The sequence below is a fragment of the Macrobrachium nipponense genome, chromosome 34 (assembly GCF_015104395.2).
Source record: "Macrobrachium nipponense isolate FS-2020 chromosome 34, ASM1510439v2, whole genome shotgun sequence".
Taxonomy (NCBI): Eukaryota; Metazoa; Arthropoda; class Malacostraca; order Decapoda; family Palaemonidae; genus Macrobrachium; species Macrobrachium nipponense.
This window is the reverse complement of record NC_061095.1, coordinates 52,547,424-52,554,923: the sequence shown is the minus strand read 5'-3', so window position 1 is coordinate 52,554,923 and position 7,500 is coordinate 52,547,424.

The window sequence follows — 7,500 nt, the reverse complement described above, 5'->3', positions numbered from 1 at the left end:
ACTTGATAAAATTATGATATTCATAGAATATGGTAATTATCCTTATGACAGATTAATAACCTAGAAAAGCAAAGGACTGATATGTAAGCACAGAGTAATTAGAGGACTGAACAGAACATTTATACAAAACAGGACAGGTTAGGATTCTACCCTGTGCTAATTTCCCACCTATCGCTTCTTCAATAATAAATTCCCCTTAGTCAGCATGCAATAACGTTTGCCAAATGAAAACATTCTGTCCACCTCCGAGTATTCCAATTTGATTCCTCGTCAACATTCAGGATTGGCAGCAAACGCCCCCAGCACCTCATAACGAAAGCAGAAGCGGTTCCTGCATTAGATTCATGGGTGAGTGGGTGGGAGGGAGGCACAGCAGGAGGAGAATTGAGTGATAAACAGTGAAGGGTTGTGAGATATAACAGCTGAGGAGAAGGAGGAGGTCTCTCTCTCTCTCTCTCTCAGTATATATTTGAGCTATCGATAGAGTAATTCCTACCTCTAAAAGAGATCTTGAGATATTATTTAAATACCGATGTCTAGCTTCCTTCATGGTTGTCAAACAATCTCTCTCTCTCTCTCTCTCTCTCTCTCTGGTATCAGTAGTGTAATGGGTATAACGTGTTCACCTCACAACTACAGAGACCAGCGTTCGATCCCCAAAGAGGGCGAGGTGAAAACGGCAGGAGAGAAACTCCTAAAATCTGCAGTCAGAAAAGGTCAGAGGTCGATATGAGAGAAAACTGAATGACATCAGGAGACAGAATTCCCCTGAGTCAGTTAGGGAAAAATTAGCCCAAGAAAATGTACAATTTGATAAAGGAAAATTCGAATAATTTTACTTAATTAACGACCTTATAACCAATACTTTAGTATCAAAACATTTCTGACCCATTTTTTAAGTTTTATAAAAAATCATCAGCAAAAAAGGGTAAGGTCTCTGATAAATTCGAACTTTTCTATTAAAGGAGAAACTGAATCCAATATTTAATCTGTGATTGTGTCTAAAAAACGTTTCGTCTACAATCTCCACAGTTTCCAGATTCTTCTTCGTTTCAACAGTAGAAATTCAATTTCTCGGTGTAACTGACGTGAAAGAACTCTCTCTCTCTCTCTCTCTCTCTCTCTCTCTAATTAAGGTTAAAAGGACTGAAATAGCATTCCCAAAAATCATCTGCTCTCCTTTGCAGCTTCCTAATTCCGTTTCCGCAATTTCACTCTTCTTCTTCTGCAAGCCTTCCATTTAGAAAGTTTTCGGTGATTTTACTTGTTTACTTTGCATGTCTCATTATATTATTATTATTATTATTATTATTATTATTATTATTATTATTATTATTATTATTATTATATTATTATTAGAACGACCCTAAAAGGAAAATTAGAAAAATAGACAAAACTTGATTTGGAACCAACAAAAAAAATAAATAATGCAAATCAATAACAAATAAACATAATTATAATTACACAAAACGGCAACAAAGATCTGAGAACTCCAATATGTTTCATGTTGTCATCCCAGGAAGTGTGTTGTTGTCAGAGTATCAAGGCCCAAGTTGTCACACCATAAAGTTTCAAGTTCTCAGATCACATAGTGTCTTGTTTCCACATTATCAAGGTCGATGTTGTCACACCACGAAGTTTCATGTTGTCATACTATGAATGCGATGTTGTCACGCAATGAAAGCTCATGTTGTCAGACCACGATTTGTCGATAACCGATGTTGTTATACGCCAAAGGGTGCTGTCGACACCAAATGTCATGCTGTCACACTATCAACGACGATGTTTGTCACGCAAAGATGTTACGTGTTGTCCGACCACAAAATGTCATTTGTTGTCACCAGTTTACGTAAGCAATGTCGTCCCACCAAGGAGTTTCATGGTGTCAGACTGCGAAGTTTCACGTTGCCACCTTCAAGGCCGATGTCACAGCAAGAAATTCCATGTTGTCATCCCATTAAGTATCATCATGTTGTCAGACTACAAGATGCCATGTTGTCACACTGTCAAGGCCAATGTTGTCACATCAGGAAATTTTATGTTGTCAGACCATGAAGAGAGTGTCATTGCAATTACTAGGAAAATTATTCTTGGTTTATGAAAAAACGACAATAAGAAAAATAGTTCGTATGTTTGCTTACAAAACTCTCTCTCTCCCTCTCTCTAAGCCTAGTCAGAACTGGCATGTGAGAAAAACTGCACTTCCAAAATTGCATCGTCCCGAAATAAAGGTGTCACTCATTTTCCTTAATGCAGAAAAATGACATAATCTCCAAAATACGTTTTCCAAAGCTAATTTCGTTCATTCTTTCATTTTGTCATTCGTAATGAGAGAGAGAGAGAGAGAGAGAGAGAGAGAGAGAGAGAGAGAGAGAGAGAGAGAGAGAGAGAGATCATTCGTAAAAGCTGGAATTACAACGTATCATCGACTAGGCCTAATCTAGGTCAAACCAAATAACCTGTTCTGAACTTACTTTCCATGACAACTATAATGTGAAGGATTCCTAATATTGTGTTTGTTTATGAAAGGATCCATCCTACACCACAGACACTGACATCCTCAAGGAATCCTCCTCCTCCTTCCCGCCTGAGGAATGTTCTTCTTCCCCTTGAAAGGAGACTTCGGAGGGGATTAGTGGACATATTGAAGGCTTCACTTATTCACTTCGGGAGATGTTATGACTCATCGGAACTTCTCAACAGACTTTTAGGGGGTGTTGCAGAAACGGAGAAAATTGCAGATTCAGACACAAAAATGAATAATTATGATGAAGGAAGATCAAATATTATGGAAAAGTTGGATTTTTAATGTCAGAATTTCTGGAAATGAAAAAAGAACAACATACCAGAACAGGAAAGAGACATGGGAAAATCCTTATTACTACCATTATTAATGAGGAGAAAACACGCAAACCATCATAGTGATGAATGCGCAGGGTTTAGTTACGAGTAACTCAAAAAGAAAAATAGAGTACTTAGAAGAACTAACCCAAAATGAAAAGAAAATAGATATAATGAATATAAGTGAAACCTGGTTATTCCCAAGAGACTGGGAATGATGATCAAATAAAAGGGTTCCAAACTTATAGATCAGATAGAAAAAATAGGAATCAAGGGGGAACCGCAATATATGGGAAAGACAAAAAACAAGGAAAAATATATGAGAAATATAGTAACTCAGAATGTGAACTAATAGCGGTAGAATTTGAATCTGAAAAATTGATGAACATAGTAATATATAGACCTCCTAATACTAAAGAGTTTGACTTAATAATTGAAAAATTGGATGATATATGTAGAAATCACAAGGACTGACTATTCTCCTATCTGGTGACTTCAACTTTCCTTTCGTAGAATGGAAAGAACGAATAGGAGATTGTGGTGTACTTATACATATAAAAAAGAGAGTAATAGTAGTGCAGAAGATAAGAGGTAATTTGAAAAGCTATTAGATAGCTACTAGAATACAACATTCAACAAATAAATCACCTGCCAACAAGAAAGGAAAATACTTTAGACCTAGTATTGTGAACGAGATGAATTATGTTAAAGAAATAATAGTTTATAATGCGAGTATTTTCAGACCATAATGTCATAGAATTAACAGTTCATTCCAAAGCAAGTGAAAATAGAGATAAGCAAGAAATGAAAAAGTGGGAAGGATATGGAAAAATACAACTTCTACAGTAAAAATATAAAATGGTCAGAAATTAATGAAGAATTAAACAAAGATTGGGATAACATTTTCGTAAGTGATGACATAAGGGTAAATACGGAGATATTATATAAAATATGGGAGAAAATAGTGGAAAAATATATACCGAAGAAGAAAAGTAAACATCATTCATGCATACCAAGAGACAGGAGGATCTTGTTCCAGAAATCAGAAAGTGGAAAAAGGTCTTGCAAAAGAAAAAAATTCATGGAAAGTTATAGAACTAAAAAGTAAGATAGAAAATGCAGACAAAAGATTATACAATCAAAAGAAAATGAAAAACGGGACTTGGAAGAAAAAACCCTATTAAATATCAAGCAAAACCCCCCCAAACTATTATACTCATATGCGAAGAAGATGAATAAAAGAAGAATAGAAATAGGCCCTCTGAGAATTGAAGGGAGATTAACGAATGAAAAAAGGAAATTTGGCAACATACTGGCAGAACGATATAAGAGAGAATTCACCCCTAGAATAGATAATGAAGATAATGATATAGAAGTAAGGGAAGAAAATAGTGAATATTTAGCTGACATAGAAATTAATGAAGCTGATATTGTGCAGGCAATTAATGAAATTAAAAATGGAGCTGCTGCAGGGCCGGATGGAGTCCCTGCTATTTTGTTAAAGAAAGTAGTTCATTCTATCGCAAAGCCACTTGCAATATTATTAAGACAAAGTGTAGATACAGGCAAGATTTATGATGAGCACAAATTAGCATATATCACCCCTACTTTCAAAAGTGTATCAAGACTAGAGGCAAGTAATTATAGGCCTGTGAGTCTAACATCACATATTATGAAAGTGTATGAAAGGGTAATGAAGAAAAATATTATGAAACATTTAATAAAAAATAATTTGTTTAATATAGGACAACACGGGGTCGTACCCGGAAAAAGTACACAAACCCAACTGTTAGTCCACCGTGAGAACATATTCAAAAAATATGAAAGCGGAAATGAAACAGATGTGGTTTTATCTAGACTTTGCAAAAGCTTTTGACAAAGTAGACCATAATATATTAGCAAAGAAAATTAGAAAACACAATATCGTAGATAAAGTAGAAGATGTGGTTTAAAAGAATTTTTACACAACAGAAAAAACAGATAGTTATTGCAAACGACGAGAAATCGGATGAAACCAAGGTAATATCCGGTGTGCCACAAGGTACGGTGCTAGCTGCAATATTGTTTGTTATTATGATTGAAGACATAGACAGTAATGTTAAGGATTCGGTAGTGAGTAGTTTTCGCTGATGACACAAGAATAAGTAGAGAAATTACTTGTGATGAAGATAGGAACGCTCTACAAAGAGACCTTAACAAAGTATATGATTGGGCAGAGGTAAATAGGATGGTATTTAAACTCTGATAAATTTGAATCAATAAATTATGGAGACAGAGAAGGAAAGCTATATGCATATAGGGGACCTAATAATGAGACAATCACAAATAAGGAAGCAGTTAAAGACCTTGGTGTGATGATGAATAGGAACATGTTATGCAATGATCAAATAGCAATTCTGTGGCAAAATGTAAAGCAAAAATGGGAATGTTGTTACGGCACTTCAAAACAAGAAAAGCTGAACACATGATTATGCTTTATAAAACATATGTTCGTAGTCCACTTGAATATTGCAACATGATATGGTACCCACACTATCAAAAGGATATTGCACAAATAGAGAGTGTACAAAGGTCCTTTACAGCTAGAATAGAAGAAGTTAAGGACCTAGACTACTGGGAAAAGACTACAATCCTTAAAATTATATAGTCTAGAAAGGAGAGAGACGAACGCTACATGATAATTCAGGCATGGAAACAGATAGAAGGAATAACAGAAAATATCATGGAACTAAAAATATCAGAAAGAGCAAGCAGAGGTAGATTAATAGTGCCAACTATACCAGGAAAAATAAGGAAAGCACACAGGACATTAATCCACTACGCACCAGCATCGATAATGCAGCGTCTATTCAATGCGTTGCCAGCTCATCTGAGGAATATATCAGGAGTGAGCGTAGATGTGATTTAAGAATAAGCTCGACAAATTATCTAAACTGCATCCCAGACCATTCCAAGATTGGAAGATGCAAAATATACCGGAAGATGTACTAGCAACTCTCTGGGTAGAACATTAGAGGCGCCTCACACTGAGGGACCAGGGCAACAACGAACGAACTGTAAGGTCTGTAAGGTAAGGTAAGGTCTCATTCAAAAGGACACGATGCCAGGACCGTCATTCGGTAGTCTGAAAATTCTTAATAATTCGTCCGCAGTTGGAATCCCGACGTCACCTTTCTTTGCCATCAAAGTCGATATTGACGAATAACAAAATAAAACAGAGAAATGTTACGTCACAACACGACGCATGCGCCTGAATGACTCAGGATTCAATCACCTGAGTAAGTAGGTATACGTCAATACTTTCAGTTAACACAAATGTTTGAGACGGTACAGGTCTTGTTAGCAGCAGTCGTTGAGACATCTACCATGCAAATGTCTGACATCCATTCTGTAAAATCATTGAAGGTACTTTAAAAAGTTATATTCGATTTCCAACTAGTTCATGTAACTATAAAATCAACTCCTATGTTTGTACTGTCGGCCAAAAAACTGGTGGCAGATTTTCATATTTTTTGTTCACCTGCCTGACGCACGATTCACGCCTTATTTATCTATTTTTCTTTTCAAGATGGAAGGAATCATATGTAATGATGTTTAAAACAGTCACTGATATCTATAGAACATTATATTATGTTATTGTGTAAAAACTATTTTCCATGTAGCAAAATTGACGTGAACGAGAAACGAAGTGATAAAAAAAAGTCATATCACAACCACTGATATACATTACCAAATAGATAGGAGACTCCTATCACTAGTAGTATCACATAAACATAGTCCTTACGTTATCATTTCAATATTAAGTTGAAGGTAGTGGAACAATTCCATTTGTTAAATTTTACAGAAAACATTGGAATCTCACAAAATGCTATCAATTTAAAAAGAAAAACCAAAAAACCATAACCTAACAGTGTGAACCACGCGACCTCACTCTATTGCTTTTGATGTCGTTATGTGCGCGAGAATCTAATGTCAATGTGTCATTTATCAGTCTAAGAAACTTCCCTCGGTGAGTGAGAGACAATTATTGCACTGCATTCGGTGCAAGTTCCTGTTGGAGAGATATCAAGAAAGCTTAATAAACCGGAGAGAATCATACATAGATGAATCAAATTGTTTAAAAAACGGCAAAGTTTAGAACATGGGCCTAGAGGTGGAACACCTCGAAGCACACAAGAGAGGAAGACAATACAGTAGTGTAAATGTTGCTGAGCAACATTCATTTGTAAATTTTGAATTTTAGTGCCTCGTCACGATGATTGCTGAACCAGGAATCATGACTATCTCTACGCTTATGACTGTGTCTGATGAATACTTTAGATGGAGAGGAAGAGATTTTTAAATTTACACTTGAAATCTTTGATAGGTGTCTAATGAATAAGCAAACTTATCTTTAATGGATGAGAGATTCAGTTAGGCCTACTCTTTTTGTTTTGTTTTCTATCGGTGGACAGTGAATACCACGGATAGGGAGGGAAACAGTTTCAATGATTCATGCATTTTTTTTTTTCAAAACCTAAAGAATACATTTTATTGGGAGATACTTTATTAACATCGGCCTAATCCCTCCATCACTCCTATACGCCACCTCCGCTCTCTTCCACATCTAAGGCGACTCGATCCGACTTCTCACTACGAACGCCATCGTGTGAAAGCATC